Source organism: Pseudonaja textilis, chromosome 2, assembly GCF_049901715.1.
Source record: "Pseudonaja textilis isolate UNSWEBS1 chromosome 2, rPseTex1.2, whole genome shotgun sequence".
Lineage (NCBI taxonomy): Eukaryota > Metazoa > Chordata > Lepidosauria > Squamata > Elapidae > Pseudonaja > Pseudonaja textilis.
Genome location: NC_141991.1, coordinates 135,620,367 through 135,640,444, shown reverse-complemented (window position 1 = coordinate 135,640,444; position 20,078 = coordinate 135,620,367). Strand labels below are relative to the sequence as shown.

General features: G+C 40.4%; 1 protein-coding gene across 3 annotated transcripts in view; it reads left to right on the top strand.

Annotated features, from left to right (window-relative positions):
• Positions 1-700: 700 nt before the first annotated feature.
• Positions 701-20,078, top strand: part of ITGB7 (integrin subunit beta 7) — a 70,885-nt gene continuing 51,507 nt past the window's right edge. For 2 of the 3 annotated variants that reach the window (XM_087925390.1, XM_087925389.1), the window contains exon 1: positions 726-896. The gene's annotated coding sequence lies outside the window, so the exon portion shown is untranslated. Of the gene's footprint in view, positions 897-20,078 lie in introns of all 3 variants that reach the window. The other variant, XM_026713688.2, reaches the window with a different exon arrangement.

Here is a 20,078-nt window from a genome sequence, read left to right as displayed (position 1 = left end):
TCAGAGTCCTTCCTACTAGGGATTTTTGATAAGCAAATCTCCAAAAAAGCCAAATACATAACAATACACATTTTAACAGCGGCCAGATTAGCCTTCGCTCAACAGTGGAAACAACATCAAATTCCATCATAAGAAATGATTATTGAAAAAATCTCAAAATGTGCAGAAATGGATAAATTGACTTTGGCGCTAAAAAACAAAGACACTTCACTATACTACGATAGCTGGAATTGTTGGTATAATTGGATTGATCAAAGATAAATTATATATCATAAGGCATGAAAGAAAAGTATCAACCTATAATAACAAGGTAGCGATATAAGTTAAAAACAGGTGTGGTTATATGACACAAGTTAAGGTTAAGAAAACGAAAGAAGATCTTGCAAACTGTTAAAATAAGAATACTTTTTACTTTGTAACCTCTTTCTTTCTTCCCCCTTTCTTTTTCTTTCTTTTCTCAAAATTCTTTCCCTCTCCTTCTCTCCTCTTTTCTTTCTTTTTTTTCTTTTGCTTATTTGTGTATGTATTGTGATTGGTTTTAATTGTAAAAATTAATAAACTATAATTATAAAAAAAAAAGCTTCATCTGTTAAAGTCCCTCCCATCACCAACTCTTTCTTGTTCTCTGCTCAGCTCTTAGTTCCCTCCGTGGAGCTGGTTCAAGGACAGGGGATTCCCCTCTGCGTGACCTCTCTGCTTTCTTCTTAGACCATAGAACATAAGGAAAGATGCACGCACCAGCAGACCTAAGAACAACTGGAGGAAGTCTCTGATCAACTTGGTTACAGCTCCTTTGAACTAGGAAACAATTCTTAAGGCTGTTCCTGTACTTGCTCAGGGAGATCCCTCTACCCCAAGCAGTTCTTACTACCAGGTGTGTCAAAGGCTGAAATGTGGTAAGTTCTGCTTGTAATTCTGGTCTGTTTATTTGCTTTTATTTGCAAGGTGTGGAAATATTTGTGTTTCAAACTGAAAGGGAGAAGTCAATGCAACTGTTATCTGCTGTGAGTCGGCTTTTGTACTTTTGAAGGGCATCCCTGGGTGACAAAACCCCAAACGAATTTTTGACAGTGTTTTTCTTCTTAAAAACCCACCACCACCACCAATACTCCATGAAGGGCTGCTATATGCGCACTGCAGTTAATGGCACAGTCACGCTAGGCAGTAGCTGGCAATCACACAACAGGGTCCAAGGAAGGAAGGAAAGTACATGCCAATGAATGATCACCTTACTGTAAATTGGTCCCCTTCCCCACCTCCCCACCACTTTCTGTTCCTCTTGGCGTGTCACACTTTTCAGCTCTGGTGTTTAAGAAGGAAAAAGTCTGAGGTTACACCGTTAGAAGTTATACTTAAAGAAGATATGGCTATTTTAAAGAATTACTTGGCTTCCTACTCTATGAATGGTCGATTTCTGAAAAGGAGCCTCCATGCTTACAAGATATATGCCCATCTGCAGTCACGACAGGCACTTCGCATGAGTAGGACTGAGAAGAGACTGATCTGAATATGGTTTGTGACAGTACACATTTTTCCCACTTCCAATTATTTAACCAAAGCAGCAGGGAAGCATCTATCCAAACTTTAAATGATTTTGCTGAGATTGAGGAAATTGGAAAGATTCTGAACTCAGGAAAAAAAAAATCATGGTACAGAACAATCAAGGTGTCAAATTCTCACACCAAGCTCTTGCTAAAAAATACGCAAGCAATATCCCCCAACCTGAATTCTGCCCTGCAATTTTCTAACATTTTAGGGGTGTAAATTAAATGGATAGCCTCATTTAAATATTAATTCTGAAACTTCATAAAAATCATAGGTGTTAGATCTGGGAGGACAGTTCAAGAACGGAGGCAAGACTCAGATAGCAACAACAGCTTTTTATTTGTGACTTCAGATCTGAGCAGCTAACCCCAGCCGCAGCAGCCCCTTATATAGGGCTGGCTGCGGCTAGGCAGCCAATGAAGGCGATTTGAGTTTGCCGCTCTTGGCAGGGCCAATCGCGGCAGCCCGTTTACTGGCCAATCGCATCAGTCTATGGCGACCAATCACGATCGGTTATCAGCGGGCCAATCAGATTTGCAGGCTACGAGCCTGTTAGTCCTGAACACCCCTCCCCTCTCGGTTCCATTTAAGGGGTGGAGTAATATAGTCTCGCAGGTAGGCAGGTCTTCGCACCTGTCTGCCTGACTTACGCAATTCCACTTGTCCCTGTTCAAACCCGGGTTCAGATGGACTGCTTGCTGGATCAAACAGGAACGGTGAACCGGTGCCATGGTTAGGGCTCTCCTCTGGTGCCCCCGGGGTGATGGAGTCCTCAGCCTCGCTGTTACTGCCATGGCTCCCGGGGCTCGCTGAATCTGCCTGGTTGCTGCTTCTTGGCGAAACGTTTGACTGTCCAGTCTCAGCTGCAGCTGGTGAGTGTTGCCAACCATGGTGCGGTGATCTCAGTGTTAGCTCAGAATAAACAGGTGTTGGTTCTAATTCTGAGTTCACTGCTTCCCCTCCCCCCCTAGTGTCAAAATTAGGGTCAGGGTTGGAAGATGTGGTTAGTCTGGAGCGCAGTTGGTCAATATGGCATTTCCATGCTCTGCCATCAGTGGTGAGTAGACGGTAGGAGCGGGGACCCGTAACTTGAGTTACTTGGGCAGGAATCCAAAGGGGATCCCCAGAAAATTTTTTTGCGAAAACAAGGTCTCCTACCTTGAAAACACGGTGCTTGCTGCTGGAACCCAGGGGCTTTTCCAGGGTGTAGGCAGGGTGCAAACGATCTAGAGGCGATCTGAGTTTCCTGGCCATCAGGAGTTCAGCTGGGCTCTTGTTGGTCGTGCTGTTTGGTGTGATGTGTTGTAGGAGCAGCATTCTAGTGACTTTCTCGTGGATGTTGCCTTGATCCATTTTCTGCAGGGTTTTCTTCGTAAACTGAACCATTCGTTCAGCCCGGCCATTCACCGCAGGATGAGCCGGCGATGTGAGTGCGTGTTGGATGCCCCGTTCCGCTAAATACTGTTCAAAGGCTAAGGCAATAAATTGGGGCCCATTGTCAGAGATCAGGACATCTGGTAACCCGTGTGTGGTGAAGAGTCTGTTCAGTTTTTTAATGACCGCCTCAGTAGTGGTTGCTTTCATTTTATTGACCTCAAGCCAGTTTGAGTAGGCATCTACAGTTATTAAGAAGGTGTGGCCTCTCGTAGGTCCCGCAAAGTCAATATGAATGCGAGACCAAGGACCCCTGGGTGTTTCCCATTCTGCTAGTAGGGCTTTAGGTGGAGCTGAGTGGTTTTCCTGGCATTTGTTACAAGAGGCGACCCAGGTTTCGATTTGTTTGTCCATACCTGGCCACCAGGCATAACTTCTTGCCAGTGCTTTCATATGCACGATGCCCTGGTGTCCATCGTGTAGCATTTGCAAGACCCTTTTTTGTAACTTAGTTGGTACAACAACTCGGTCTCCCCACAAGATGCACCCTCTTTGTGAAAAAAGTTCCATTTGTCTGTTTTTAAATGGCTTAAACATTTCCTTAGTGTCGTAATCTGGCCATCCCCTCTCCACCCAGCCAAGAACTCGTGCCAAACAAGAGTCTCTTTTGGTTTCAAAGGCGATGTCTTGGGCCGTTAGTGGAGGCGATGGCATTGTCTCTATTTGCAGTACCGGGAGTGTGGGAGCTGGGTCTTCCTGTGGCTCGGGTAGCGGTGAGCGGCTCAAGGCATCTGCGTGGGGAATAGATTTCCCCAGGTGATACTTTAATTGATAGTCGTAGGCAGTGAGAAATTCTGACCATCGCGTCATTCTGGGGGAGAGAATGTGAGGAGTAGGTTTGTCGCCCGCCAGGATCCCAAGTAGTGGCTTATGATCCATTATAATAGAAAATGGTCTCCCATAAACATATTCATGAAATCTTTTAATTGCAGAGACAATAGCAAGGGTTTCCTTATCTAAATGGCTATAGTTTCTTTCTGTTTTTGATAGAGTTCGTGAAAAAAATGCAATTGGTGCTTCTGAGCCGTTTGGTAGGACGTGGCTCAGGATGGCCCCCACCCCAAATGGTGAGGCATCACACGTGACAGTCAAAGGTAGTGTCTCGTTATACTGAATTAGTACTGCCTTTGAGGTAAGGAGGTCTTTAACTTGCTGGAAGGCGTGTTCCTCCTGACGTCCCCAAATCCAGGATGTCCTTTTATCGAGTAGTCTATGAAGGGGCTCAGCCTTCTGGGGTAGGAAGATGTTATAAAAGTTAATAAGTCCCAGGAAGGCTTGGAGGTTGGTTTTGTTTTTGGGTCTTGAGGCATTTTTGATAGCTGCCAATTTTTTTTCTGTGGGGTGGATTCCTTGCTTGTCAAGGAGGTAGCCAAGAAACTCCACCCTTTCTGTGCAAAGCTGGCACTTTTCCTTCTTAACCTTGAGGCCAGCGTCTTTGAACCTCTGTAGGACTGTTCTGAGGCATTTTTCTAATTGGTTTTTTGTGGGTGCTGCTATTAATACGTCATCAAAATAGGGCACGACCCCTTTTGTACCTTGTAATAGTCTCTCCATCAGGCTTTGAAAGATGCCTGGGGCTACGCTTACACCAAACTGGAGCCTGTTGCATTTGAATGCACCATGATGTGTGACTATAGTTTGGGCTTCTGCAGTCTCGGGATCAACTGGCAGCTGTTGATACGCTTGGGCCAGATCTAATTTTGCGAATATTTTGCCACCCCCAAGTGAATGCAGGAGATGTTGAACAACTGGTACTGGGTAGGCGCTCTGCTGTAGCGCGTGATTGAGGGTGGCCTTGTAGTCACCGCAGATTCTTATGGACCCGTCAGGCTTTATGGGGGTGACAATTGGTGTCTCCCATCGGGCGTGGTCAATAGGTTCTAACACGCCTTGCACAATTAATTTGTCCAGTTGCTCATCAATTTTGGATTTGAGAGCAAAGGGAACTCGGCATGGCTTTAGGCGAATGGGTGCAATGTCGGGGCGAAGATTAAATGAAATAGGGGACCCCTTGTACTTGCCTAGGCTTTCGTTGAACACTTCACGGAAGTCGTGGACGAGAGCCGCCTCCCAGTCATTGTCTTCAGTATGATGGATGCCAGCCATTCCGATTCCTAATGGCGCGAACCACTGAAGACCCAATAGACTTGGCCGGTCTTGGTCTACGATGGTGAGTGGTAGAATTGCCTTATGTCCCTTGAACGAGACCTGCACATGGCAGGTACCTGCGACTGGAATCCGGTTGCCTTGATAGTCTTTCAGTATGAGTCTCTGACTGCTGAGGTCTTGGCGTCGGATGTTGGGGATTAGCTGCTTGAGTGTTCTCCAGGATACCATGGATAGTGATGACCCAGAGTTGACTTCCATGTTGCACGGTTTGTTTTCAATCGTGACCTCTACTCGGATCTTTTTAGCGTCAAGTGATGAAGCGTGGCCGATGGTGATGGTTTGATGAGCCTCCTCTCGTCTGGGGGTGTCGTTAAGCCTTCGGGGTCTGCTGTACCGGTTCCACTGGTTGCTAGGGTGGTCCTTCTGCGTGGTGGCGTTGCCATCATTTCTCTTTGGGCTGCTCCCTCTCTGTCTGGGGCTGGAATTTCTCTTGTTTCTGCATACCTTCGCGATGTGTCCCCGTTTCTCGCAAAAACGGCATATGGCGTCTAAGAATCTGCATTTGGATCGGGGATGGTTTCCCCCACATCTGGCGCATTGGTAGTTGGATTTGCGACCCCGCTGGTCCCATTGCTCACATCCTGACCGGAGCCTGTGGACTTCTTCTTCCTCGCTGTCTGAGGATGACTCGACATCTTCATGATGGGTGGTCGATGTGTACTTGTCTGAAGGTTTCCCAGCATCATTGGTGGGTTGGCGATTGGTCCCACTGGTTCGACGCATTCATGCTGCCGATTTACGAGTGGCTTCGTCTGCTGTGGTGTCTGCTATGGCATCTGCAAGCGAGATGTCTCCCTTGGCCATGATCTTGCTCTGGACGGTTGGGTCTCTGAGGCCAAGGACGATGCGATCTCTCATGGCTTCTTCAAGGTTGGCGAAGCCACACAAATCGCCCAGGTTCCTCAGGTCTGCCACAAAATCCCCAACGCTCTCACCATCACGTTGGTCCCTCTGGTAGAACTCATGTCTGCGAATGAGAGTTGGCACGGCTGGGGCGTAATGGTTGCGCAGGATGCGAGCAAGGGTGTCCCAATCCATGGTTTTAACTTCAGCTGGCTTGGCTAAGGCTTTAGCCATCTTAAAAACGGCTGGTCCACAATGGGTTAGAAAAACGGCTCGTTTCTTGCTGGGCGTGGCATCTTTGAGGTTGTTGGACTCCAGGAACATTTGAAATCTGTCCATGTACGAGTCCCAGTCTTCGCTAGCTGGATCGAATGGTGCGGGTGGTATAGTGCTGCTGGCCATGTCGCCGTCGTTGCGCTCTGTCAGACACGTGCTCCTTCGGCTAGCTCAAATCAATAGATTTCGTTGCCTCCATATCCCACCTTCGTCGCCAGTGTTAGATCTGGGAGGACGGTTCAAGAATGGAGGCAAGACTCAGATAGCAACAACAGCTCTTTATTTGTGACTTCAGATCTGAGCAGCTAACCCCAGCCGCAGCAGCCCCTTTTATAGGGCTGGCTGTGGCTAGGCAGCCAATGAAGGCGATTTGAGTTTGCTGCTCTTGGCAGGGCCAATCGCGGCAGCCCGTTTACTGGCCAACCGATCGTGATTGGTCGCCATAGTCTATGGCGACCAATCACGATCGGTTATCAGCGGGCCAATCAGATTTGTAGGCTACGAGCCTGTTAGTCCGGAACAATAGGTGCTTCTTAAAATAATCAAATCCTCGTCATTTCTGGACTATCTTTTTTTTTTTTGAAGACAATTTTATTGATTTTTAAAAACAAACAAAACAGACAAAACATAAAAGCATCCAACTTTCTTTCATAAATATACAAACAGTGTATCGGTTGGTTTACCAATTTTTTGTGCATCCATTTTGCGGTCTCAATTACAATTACATTACATAATATCCCATATTGTCAATCAGAAATTATATACCCTAGAATCACTATTAAACAATCATTTGACCATGATTTTATTCATTCATGCTTTAGGAGATAACTATAGTTCACTTAATTTATTTTATAACAAATCATATAATCATACCAAATCTATCTTAATAACATTTTATAAATATAATATCAAAAAAGAAATAAATCTTTATATATTCGTTATTTTCTAAAATTCTAAATATTCTATTATTGTATTTTATTATCTAACCATTGGTAGAAAAGATCCCAAATTTTATAGGATTGTTTATCCTCTTGTTCTCTAATTTCAAATGTCAATCTAGATCTGTCCAGATCTCTGGACGATCTTTAATTTCTCTAATGTACAGTACGTTTGATGGATAAAGTGCTGCATTTGTCTTTTTGATTTTAATGTGATTTTTATTTTTTATTAAATTTATATGATGTCCATATCACCAATAAGGCAACTTACAAAATGGTATAAACATAAATATAAAAACAAGAAAACCTACATAAGAACCAAAATAGGGTTTGGTTATTTACAATTTGCAAATGAAGCATTGTGTTATTGTGGCCTCATTTTATTTTATTTTTTATGAAAAAAAGTAGTAGTGATCCCTTAATTAGGGGCAGGGGCAGGGCAGTTAGATAGAGCTGAACATTTACTGGCCGGATGACCTTCCTAATGCTCTTCCTGATGTTCACAGCAGATATTTTTTCTTTGTACCTTAAGAAAGAAACTATCTAGGTTTGAACTCTGAACCTTCCTAGTGGAAGGGGAACACCTTCGCCACTAGGCCACCACATGGCTCCTATGGCCACATAATAAAACTCCATTTATTTGTCTGTTTATTTGTTTATTTATTTATTATAAACATTCATATAGCTTCCCATCTTTCCTGGGCACCTCCCAATCAAAAATTAAAAGACATACAAAGTCACATTAAAGCTATAGAACACAACCAATCAAAAAAAAGCCCAATAAAAATCAATTCTAATATATTTAGACTTCTCCCAATGCTTGAGGGAAAAGCTAGGTCTTCAAAACTTTATTTTCTGGATGCTTTTCTATTTTTATTGTTTTTTTTATTATTTTAGGATTGCAAGTTGCCCAGAATCACTTGGTAGACTTGGCTATAAAAGAAATGATTGAATGAATGAACGAACGAACGAACGAATGAACAAATAAATGAATAGATGGAGGTCTGCTGGACTGCAGGGGACAGATTATATATGTATATTAAATATGTCTCTCACTTGATAAAGTGTCTAGGTTCAAATCCATTTTTTTTGCTCTGATATTCTTTCTCATTAAGCAGGCCTATAATGCCCAATCACCTATGAAGTTATCTCCTATTGTTGTGGGGGGGCGGAGGGGTGGAAGAGTGGGGGAGGTGTTTATGTCTGTATATATGTGAGTATATGGCAAATGCAATTCTGTTCTCTAAATTTGCAGTGGTTTTCCTGTCATTTTTCAAAGATATAATGTGAAGGAAAGCTGTGATTATTTTCACAATCAAACTGGATGTTTGTATTTCCTGTATCTATTCTTTCAATGCAAAGCCAGCATCTGCAGTTCTTTAGCTTAGTTGTACTAAGTTCTGTGGAACATAGAAAGGGCTCAGTGACTACCTTTGTTCATTGGAGCCCCAATCCATCAACACTCTTAGAGAGCAGCAGGAAACCCATGCAGCTGGAAGCTGGGCTGTGTGTTTTTACTAACTGGTAATGGAAATTTCAAGCTGCTGTTTTATTTCCAGTTTTAAAATGTGAAGTGAGAAGCAGATCTTTTCTTTGGAAATACCCATCAGATTCTTCACTGGTTTTTTAAAAATTGATTTATTGCTTAGAATTAATTTCATACAACACAATGACTCCTTTCTTCTTCTAGAATATCTTTTACCATCAGGAAGCATCACTGTCTTCCCTTTTGTAAAAAAAGAGGACCAGGTGTAGGAAAAGCACATTTCTAGCCTGTTAGTGGCAGAGAAATTATTTGATCAATTTTTTTTAATGATCATGGGGTTGATCCTCTGGAGGAAAACACACACACACACACACACACACACACACACACACACACAGATAACTTCTTAGCTCAGATTTTTTTGGAGGTGTGACATAGCTTTTGTTTCTTCCCATGGCATCTCTACTTGCTCTTTCTTCTGTACCCTCTACTGCAGGGTTTCCCAACCTTGGCCATTTTAAGACATGTGAACTTCAACTCCCAGAATTCCCTAGCCAGCTAGATAATTCTGGGAGTTGAAATCCACACATCTTAAAGTTGAGAAACCCTGTTGTACTGGGTCAAATAGCAAGTTACTATCAGTCTCTGAATGAAGGAAGAAAATAAAGCACGTTGATTCAAACAGGGCAATTATCCACAGTTTCTTCTAGTTCATGCTCTGGAGTGACCTCCGAGTGAGTTCTTCTAGAAATTTCAGTAAAGGAAGCATGAGAAAAGAAACTCATTCAAGTGTCTTTTGTTTGACTAATAGTAAGAACACAACAGGTTTTACTTCTGCTATCACAAGAGCAACAAGGAGTTGTGGTGAGTGACTAGTCATTTAAAGAGGGTAAACCCAACTGGATGTATTTGACAAAGTGTGTTTGGGGTAAGGAAAAAACCCTCTTTCTTTACAAGCCAAGCATTTCTTTGGAATAATATTTGGGACCTGTTGAGTTTGATCCTATTTGGCTTACATTGACTGAATGATCAGAATTACAGCTTTCAAATACGAACTTGCTTTGCCAGAAATAGGCAGATTTGCTTAGTTGCATGTGGAGATGAAAAATCATGATATTTTCTCTGTGAAATATTCATCTGTCTTCAGGGAGCATCTTGTTTTTACTCAAACATTCATTATTCATTTCACTTGTTGTATATTTTATAGATAAGGAAGAGGAGTAATGATGTGGTAGGACTTATGCTTCCATCATACCAAAGATTTTTGTTCTGGGTAATTTTGGAGTCACAGATCTCAGACAGTAGATGATAGGAAAGAGAACAAGTAATTATCAGTTTCCATGTACTGCTTCAAGATCAAAAGATCACATGTTCCATTTCACCCATTTAATCATCCTGTCACTTCAACATCAGGATGATAAAATGAGGAACGTTGTAATTGGACACACCTCTTTCTATCCTTTCCCCAGAACTGACATATAACGATAATAGCCTCAAATAGATATCTATTTTCAAAAAGGATATTTCACTTTTCTCACAGCAGTTTTCATAAATAATGCTTCATAATGCAAGCAGGGTGGTTTCTGCTGCCTGTAAATTTTATCATTCCCTAAACATCTTCTTTGGTTTTCCACCCATTTAGCAAAATTATTTTTGTTTGCTTGCTTGTTGTTTCCAGAGACTCAAATCATATCTCTGCCTTTCTCTTCTAAATATCTCCTGGGGCGTCATTGATTTTGAAGAGAGCAAGGACAGATTGGACATGTTCCACGTGACTGCTCGAAGTGCAATATTTCACCTTTGCGTTCCCCAGGTCTGAATAAACTAAATGAATCTCAGCAAGTTGTGGATCAGAATCCCATAAAAGGTCAGGACAAGTTCCTGTTGCTAAATATAACAAGGTGGGCATTGCATGCTGATAATGACTGGCTGACCTTGTAGAAGTTCAGAAGCCAAGCAGGGCTGGTTCTGGGTAGTCCTGAATGGGACTTCCAGGAAACACGAGGACTATAGGCGGTGATATAAGAGTTATCCAGAATGTAACCTATCTTGAACTTGCAAGCATGGGGGCAGCAGCACAAGGGTGATGCAAGCCATACCTCTTTAGTATGAGTGGGACTTGCACTACAGTGTCACATCCCTCTCATTGACTTTTTTTCCAAAGGACTTGAAGGAAGGACAAGAAGCAATGGATGGAACCTAACCAAAGAGAGAAGCAACCCAGGTCAGGCAATGGTCGGATAAGAGGCAGCTGAGCCTGCTGAAGGAATGGGGTGTGACCCACATCTCAGAAGGGACCCTCCTAGTTTCTTGAACTGCAAAGAGGAGCTTCAGCATATATGCTTGGTCTTATGAACTAGGGCAAGGGGATTTTCAGAGAACGAATCTTATGATAAAGGCAGCTTTGCATGAATATTTGCTAATCATCATCCTTTCATCAGTTCTAAGCCCATTTTCCAAAGTGAGGGAAAAAAGCCAAGATTTTGATATTAAAAAAAAACCTTCATAAAATGTATGATCACTGTTTATTTAATTTATTTATTATATTTTTATGTCACCCACGTGCCCTAAAAGGCGACTCTGGGTTTTTATCTACCATTTATGTCACCATTTTAATCTCCAGATATACTGATCCTAAAAAAGCTTCCAAATTTCCCAGCCAGCATAACCAAGAGCTGACCCATCATATTTTGAGGCTCGTGATTAGCTTTTTTAAAAACGGGCAGGATTCAGAAATCTCTGAAAGCTGGTGAGATTTCAAAGGATGAATAGTATGCTTAAATACTATTAATTTCAAAAAGGCATAAATCAAAACCCAAGCAAGGTGTGTTTCCACTTTATAACTAGTGGCAGAAAATGTAAATCAATCCCAGGTGGGGGAGAAGAAAAAGGAAGGGACAGAAGAAATTTTTTGTTGAACAAAATGTTCTGTATAATGTTAAACGTATTATCATCCATCTATGGATGTTGAATAATTAATCTTATCAACTCTCTTTGTTCTATTTTTTTTCTATATTTTTCTCCCAGGTCTTTTAATCTGTAGACTCTGTTAATTCATCATCATTTAAAATATTCCTTTTCTGTTTTTCTGCCCAAAGCATTATTACTGAACTTTGGAAACTATAGTTTCTTTGTAAATAATAAACGTGTATATGTTTATTTGAAAAGAATTTCTTTAATAGGTAGCCAAAGGTGAAATAATTTGATGTTATTCTTAAAGGACTACTTGAAAATGGCTCTAGAACCACACAGAACTGTATATGTGATTACATTTAAAGTTTTATTTTCAGTCCTAAAAAAAAAAGAAGAAAACACTTTGATGCATAGTCAATCTTCTTGGTCTGGAAATATCATCACACCCCACTATTTTTGAAGCCACAACAGGTGTGAGTTGTGGTATCATCTGTTACCATCCACTAACCTCAAGCAAAATACGTATCGGAAAGCCAATACAACGGAAATTAACACCAAAAGCAGTTTTAGCTGAGCTTTTGTGCATGTGTTTAAAGATTCTTCAGAACCACACAGTGCATTATTTCCTAAATGGGGCAAGCTAAAAGATTTCTGCACTGCTTCAGATGAATTGAATCCATACTGCTCATTTATCATGTACTAAATGGCAGAAGGGTAGCAGTTTAAATAATAAAGTGTGTGTATGTGTGTTTATATTGACAACAGCACTGTCATGCCATAGTGTAAAGTCCTTCATAAGTAACAAAAATATGACAAAAAGGACTTAACAGAATAACAGAGTTGGAAGGGACCTTGGAGGTCTTCTAGTCCAAACCCTTGCTCAAGCAGGAAACCCTATACCATTTCAAACAAATTTTCTGAAAGGCTTCCAGTGATGGAACAGCTACAAGTTTTGGAGACAAGCCATTCCACTGATTAATTTTTCTAACTGTTAAAGGTTAAGGTTTCTGTTTGCTTTGTATATAGTTGCTGCTGCCATATGTACGGTATACACCAATGTCTAAACAGTTTGTGCTTCTTTGACTCACTTCAAAAAACAGATTTTAGAATCCAGAGCTTTGATTTAATTATTTTTTTCTTCGCAACTGGCATCCTTTATTTGCTCACTCTTTAAACAGAATCCAAACAGTCGCTGGTGTTGTGTACAGTTCTATTACACTTTCAGGTTTTGTACTTTATCGGTTTCTTTCATCTTTATTTAAAAGAATCCTTTACCTTTAAAAGACATTTTTGAAAATTCAGCCTACTATATTGTTTCCTGTTGAGTAGGGTGGGGCAGGAAAAGCAAGCCATGGCTATTAAATCACTTCTTTTACAGTTGCATATTTACCTGTGGATAAGATTCATGAAATACGGAGAGAATTACCATAATTTCCAAGGGTGCTTTCATAAGAGTTGGGCTTGAATTTTGGGGGGCTTGGGTTTTTTTGTTTGTTTGTTTGTTTCCAAACGAGTTTGGAGAAGAATAATTGAATTGTGCTTCCTTCTGATTAGTAGTCAGATAAATTACTTACATGCCTTTGGAAACACAACATTGGGACTGATAGGAAAAGTAGTTTATTGGTCTACAATGGGATGTCAATGGGATGGCAGTGTCACGTTGTCATCACGTGACATATAGCTACTTTTTCCCCCTTCGCTAAACTGGGGGTTGGGGTGGCCAGCGCATGATGCATCTGGCCTGCGGGCTGTGAGTTTGACGCCCATGGTCTACGCTTTGCAAATCTTCATCCTCAAGAAGGCTGCATTGCATTTTAAAGTAATATTGGTTAAATGGTTCTTATCTCTATGCACAGGGCAACTGGTCATTCCTCTATATTAAAATGCTAACTGTTCTTAAAGGATATATGTCCCCTTCATTTTATCACAGCTCATCACTTCTTGTGAGGTGGACAGTTATATAAACAAGAAGAAATAAATAAATAAATTCCAGAAGCAGCTAGCAGATTAGCAAACTGTTAATGGTGCTTTCAAAACTTTTGAAAAGTTACAAACGAAATCTATATAATTTGCCAAAGATAGCTGAATGGCAAAACACTGAGTAGAATTATCTGATATGTTCTCTAGACTAGATGCATTGGCTTAGCTCAGAAACCCATAGCTTTGAATATACCAGACAGTTTTTTTTTTAAAGATTAAATTAACAATTCTGTTTCACTGATAATTTAAAATGTAATGCAATTAAACATAGTTAAATCATGTAAAAACTGAGATAGAGATTTGGAACCTCCGCTTTTCAATCATTTATAGTTTCAGACTTTTAACAATGTGAAATATGTTTCCTATGATTATAAAATGAAATCTATTTATCAAAATATTTTTCCAAATTTATTGACCCCCCCCGGGAATGTTTTAGTTACCCCCTTTATCTTGAAGATAAAATAAATTTCAAGATACATTAATATGCATGGTTTGTTTGCCTTGCAGTGGTTGGGTATTCTTATCATGAATCAGACATTTAGAAAGAAATTAAAGGTTAAGGATGCTAATATTGTGTTAAAACTATACTCCCAAAATTTAAAATTCCTCAGTGTAGAATTTTGTGTATGCTATACCTGGACCACTGCTTATAAAATTGTCAAGTGTTGCTAGAGTAACATTTGTATAACCAAAATCAGCTGAACAGTGTGGCACCCTTTGACTTTGTACATTTGTACCTTTTCTGATGTAAAGGAAAGACTTGACAATATAAAGCCAAGGTCCAATTTCTTGTTTAAAAATAGAATTGTAGCAATGTTCACAGAACTGTAATAATTGTGATTTGACTTGAACTTCTTTCCATTTTTAATTTCCTCTTTTAAAACTTGTATTTCTATATTTGTCTTCTGTTTTTCAGTCCCAGGAAAACAAAGAAATAATAATTTTAAGAAATTGCCACTGCACTATGCGGCTGGACTAATCCTTTTTGAAGGAAAGAAATGGATGTGTTGAAGTAACAAATTTGGAAGTCTGGTGGTGTGGTTCATGGGAAATGAGAGAAGTTTCCATTTTCAGCCAGAAGCTTGCAGTTGAGGAGGCAATTCCAGAAATTGTTTCTATTAATCTGATTTTTGAATCTTGGGACAAGAACTCTAAATACAGTGCAATCCTTGATATGCAGAATACAATTCTCTTACTGATAATAGTGGGTTTGATGAGGTTATAAAAATTATGTAACAGAGTTTTATTTTGCACATATGTCCATGGAGTTCAAGCACTGCAAAAGAGATCCAAATGTTTTTCAGCATTCCTTATAAAACAGGGAAAAGGAATACTTTCCTGGTTGAGTATTGGAAACTGTGAAGAGAAGCCAACTTAGCAGATGATAATTGTATCTTTTAAGTGCTTAAATATGTGTACTACTCCTAAAGGAGCACCCTGTGTTTATTTTGAGAAAATGAAGCAATTTTGCAGAGGGGAAAATAAATCAAAAATTTAATCTGGTGAATATTTTAGTTGTTTTGATTTTATGATGTCTTTTTTCTAATTTTACTTATTTAAGTTATGTGAGAATCATTTTAAGCATGCATATACTTCTGGCTTGGTTTTAAAATTTTGTTTAGTTTCTACTTTGTGGAATGTTGAGCAACAATTTAGCTAATTTTTATCTGTGGGGAAAAAAACCCACTTCTTTCCAAAAATACTTTGAGTAGAAGCGGTTAGGGTGGAGCATTTTTTAAGCTTTGATTTTCTTTGACCCAAGTCATAAGAATAACTTTCCATTACATTTCCTAACTCTATCTATGAAGAAAATGACTCAAAGCAGGCAAGTCACTTTTGTTTAAAATGTATATTTTGACTCATTATGTTGTGCAGAAAAAAGATGTTGAAATACAGTTTTGCATCATTTCATTAATTTCCCAGGGTATTAAAGTTGAACTGGGTGGCACAGTAATTAGATTGCAGTATTGCAGTCTAATTCTGCTCATTGCCAGGAGTTTGATCCAAGTATTGGTCTAGCAAATAGATAACAGGTAATCAGAGTTGGAAGGGACCTTGTAGGTCATCTAGTCCAGGGGTCCCCAACCGCCGGTCCCCAGACCGGTACCGGTCCGTGGATCATTTTGGACTGGGCTGCCTACTTTGCTTGGGCGCCATCTTGTTTCGACGTGCTGGATCAAGTGCTGGTTTTGACGCAGATCCCAATCCAGATCCCTCATGAGAGCCCCCAAAAGCAGCCCTGCGCTTGTCCGGGGTGCTGGAGGGGCGCCGAGGCCATGGCTCGGTGGTGGTGGTGGCGGTGGAGCTGTCAGCCGGGGGAGGATGAGGGTGCGGGATGAAAGGCTCCGGGCGGAGGCAAAGGTAGTCGCCACCCGAAACAACCAAGAGAGGAGAAGAGAAGAGAGCGAAAGAGACGAGAATCCTAAAACACACAGGGCAGAATGTTGCTTTAGCCAAGGTACACAGTGAATATCTACTAAAAGTTTGGCTGGTTTAATATGGATTTATTCCCAGGTAATTGAAAGTCTTATTTCAGTTGGAAGAATTCTAGACAATGCTCTGCTTGCCAAGGGGTTGCAGCGAAATGGGGTGAGAGAGATCCGGAAAGAAGTGGGCTCTCCAGGTATTTGGAATGAATCCCCGGAATTCCTTATATGCCTGGATTTCTGAACCTCAACAACTTTAAAATGTGTGGACTTGGACTCTCTGAATTCCCCACACACCTTACAATTGTTGAGATTGTGGAAAGCTGAAGACCATATGGGAGATCAAACCCATCCTAAATGTAAAATCTGAATTGTGGATTATTACCTTACAAAACGCTTTTGGAGAAAACATATATTTTTGCCAAACATATATTTTTGTTTGATCATGATCAACTGAATCATGATGACTTTATTGGAGTCTAGTCTTGCATTTATACACATTTTTAGTAATCCTCCAACATTGGTTAATTTTGGTGAGTTGATAGTGTAATAGTAAATAAAATAAAAAAATAAAATAAATAAATAAATAAATAAATAAACCCTAACCAGTCCTTGAAAAAATGTTCCTGTGTGAAACTGGTCCCTAGTACAAAAAAGGTTGGGGACCACTGATCTAGTCCAAATCCCCGCCCAGTAGGAGACCCTATACCATTTCTGACAAATGGCAGTCCAATCTCTTCTTGAAAGTCTCAAGTGATGGTGCTTCCACAACTTCCGAGGGCAAGCTGTTCCATTGGTTGATTGTTCTCACTGTCAGAAAGTTTCTCCTTATTTCCAGGTTGAATCTCTCCTTGTTCAGTTTCCATCCATTATTCCTTGTCTGGCCTACAGGCACTTTAGAAAATAGCTTGACCCCTTCCACCCTGTGGCAGCCCCTCAAATATTGGAAGACCGCTATCATGTCTCCCCTGGTCCTTCTCTTTACTAGACTAGACAAGCCCAGTTCTTGCAACCGTTCACTGTATGTTTTAGCCTCCAGTTCCCTAATCATCCTGGTTGCTCTTCTCTGTACTTTTTCTAGTGTCTCAACATCTTTTTTATAATGTGGTGACCAAAACTGGATGCAGTACTCTAGGTGTGGTCTTACTAAGGCTTTATAGAGTGGTATTAGTACTTCCTTTGATCTTGATTGTATCCGTCTATTAATACAACTTAGGATTGCATTAGCTTTTTGGGAGGCTGCTGCACACCGTTGGCTCATATTTAGCTGGTTGTCCACTAAGACTCCAAGATCCCTCTCACAGTTATTGCTACTGAGCCTGGTTTCACCCAGTCTATATGTGTACTTTTGGTTTTTCTTGCCTAAGTGTAGGACTTTACTTTTCTCTACATTGAATTTCATTTTGTTAGATACGGCCCAGTGTTCTAGTCTGTCAAGATCTATCTGGATCTTGAGCCTATCTTCTTGGGTATTAGCTATTCCTGCCAACTTAGTATCATCTGCAAATTTGGTAAGTTCCCCTTCGATTACCTCATCTAAGTCGCTAATGAAGATATTGAAGAGTACTGGACCTAAGACGGAACCTTGTGGCACCCCACTGCTTACTTCCCTCCATGCTGACTTAGACCCATTAAGGACTATTCGTTGAGTACGGTTTGCCAGCCAGTTGCGACTCCATCTAGTGGTGGTGCTATCTATTCCACTTTTTTCTAGCTTACTAAGAAGTAGGTTGTGGTCTACTTTGTCAAATGCCTTGCTGAAATCTAAATATATTATGTCCACAGTATTTTGCTGGTCTACTAATTTAGTCACTGTGTTGAAGAATTAAATATGATTGGTTTGGCATGATCTGTTCTTAACAAACCCATGCTGACTGCTAGTTATTACTTTACTTGTTTCTAGATGTTGGCAGATCTGCTTTTTTTATTATCTTTTCCAGTATCTTCTCAGGTATTGATGTTAGGCTGATTGATCTATAGTTTCCTGGGTCTGTTTTTTTTCCCTTTTTTGAAGATGGGAACCACATCAGCTCTTTTCCAGTCCTCTGGTAGTTCCCCGGTGCTCCAGGATTTTTGAAAGATATGGTGCAATGGTTCTGAGATGACCTCTGCCAGCTCCTTTAAAACTCTGGGATGTAATCCATCAGGCCCCGGTGATTTGTTTTCATCAAGATCAGGCAGGTGTTCTCTTACTATTTTTTTTTATGCTTATTTTAACTTTTATTTCTGGTCTGTCTTTTACAGTTATGTTTTGGGTGGGTTGAGCTATAGTTTCTTTTTGTGTGAAGACGGATGCAAAGAATGAGTTAAGCAGTTCTGCTTTCTCTCTGTTGCCTGTTACTTCCTTGCCATCTTCTCTCTTTAGTGGACCAACTGTTTCCTTGATTTTTTTTCTTGTTATTTACATGTTGGAAGAAACTTTTTTTATTATCTTTGACTTTTGTTGCAAGTCTTTGTTCGTTCTGAGCCTTTGCTATTCTTACTTCATCTTTGCAGATTCTGGCTATCTGCTGATATTCTGCCTTAGTTGTATGTCCTTCTTTCCATTTTTTGTACTTGTCCTTTTTTTCTTTCAATTTTCCAGAGAGATCTTTGTGCAGCCATGCTGGTTTCTTCTTGGATTTCTTGTTTTTCTTTCTCAGTGGTATTGTGCTGGTCTGGGCTTCTATGATCATACTTTTTAGAGTTTCCCAAGATTCTACAGTTGTTTTCCCCTTTAGGATTTTCATCCATGGAATCTTTCCCAAGTTCTCTCTGAGTTTATTGAAATCAGTTCTTTTAAAATCTGTTGCTTGTGTTTGTGTTATGTTGAATTCTAGTATGACATGGTCACTCTCACCCAAGGTTCCTGCAGTTTCAACTCCCTCTATCACTTCTCTGTTTGTAAGAATTAAGTCCAATATGCCTGTCCCTCTAGTTTCACCCTCTACCTTTTGGACAACAAAGTTGTCAGCTAGGTTGGTTAGGAACTTATTTGATTTCTCACTTGGTGCAGAATTAGTTTTCCAATTGATATCAGGATAATTGAAGTCTCCCATTACTATTGTTGTGTGTTTCCTGCATATGTTTGTTAGTTGGCTGGCAAAAAGGCATCTATTTTTTCTGCTTGATTGGGTGGCCTATAATATACACCTATGGCCATGTCATTCTTTTTTTCTTTTATATTGACCCATATACATTCTAGGAGGTTTTCATCTTTGGTTTCATGCATTTCTGTAGCAATATAGTGGTCCTTTACATACAGTGCAACTCCACTTCCTCTTTTATGGGTCTGGTTTTTTTGAACAGTTTGTATCTTTCTACCAGTATGTTCCAATCATGGGTTTCATCCCACCAGGTTTCTGTTATTCTAACTATATCATATCTATCTTCATGTATTCGTAGTTCGAGTTCACCCTGCTTGTTCCACAGACTTTGTGCATTTGTATATAGGCATTTGAGATCTTTATGTCTGACACTGTGTTTACTGTCTACATAACCTGTGTTGTGCCTGCCTGCCCCTACTTTCTTGCCACCTGTTTGATTAATGCACATGGTATGACACTCACTATTAAATGCTTGGTTTTGGTTGGCCTGACTGACTCAAGGTTGACTTGTAGAGTTGTAATTGCAGGAATGTTCCAATCTTTGATGGCAAACCTCAGATAAAGAATGTTTCCAAGCAAATACAACTCAGGTAAACAAAGTCACTAATCTAAAGGAGGATTAGAGAGAGGAAGTAAACATATGTTAGACTTTAACTAGAGATAATTAATTGTATGGATTACTGTGCTAAACAGTAACGAAAGTTAAGCAGTAACCAAAGTTAACCAGTGATGGAGGATAACTAAAAATGTGTATAATTGCAAGACTAGACTCCAATAAAGATCATCATGATTCAGTTGTTCATGATCAAACAACTCGACTGCCTCATCATTACAATATTGACTCAGACTTCCATCCTTCTGAGGTCGATAAAATGAGGACCCAGATTGTTGGGGGCAATATGCTGATTCTGTAAGCTGTCCAGAGATGACTGTAAAGCACTGTGGTGGTATTGCTGTTGAAGTTATAAGGCAATGAATAAGC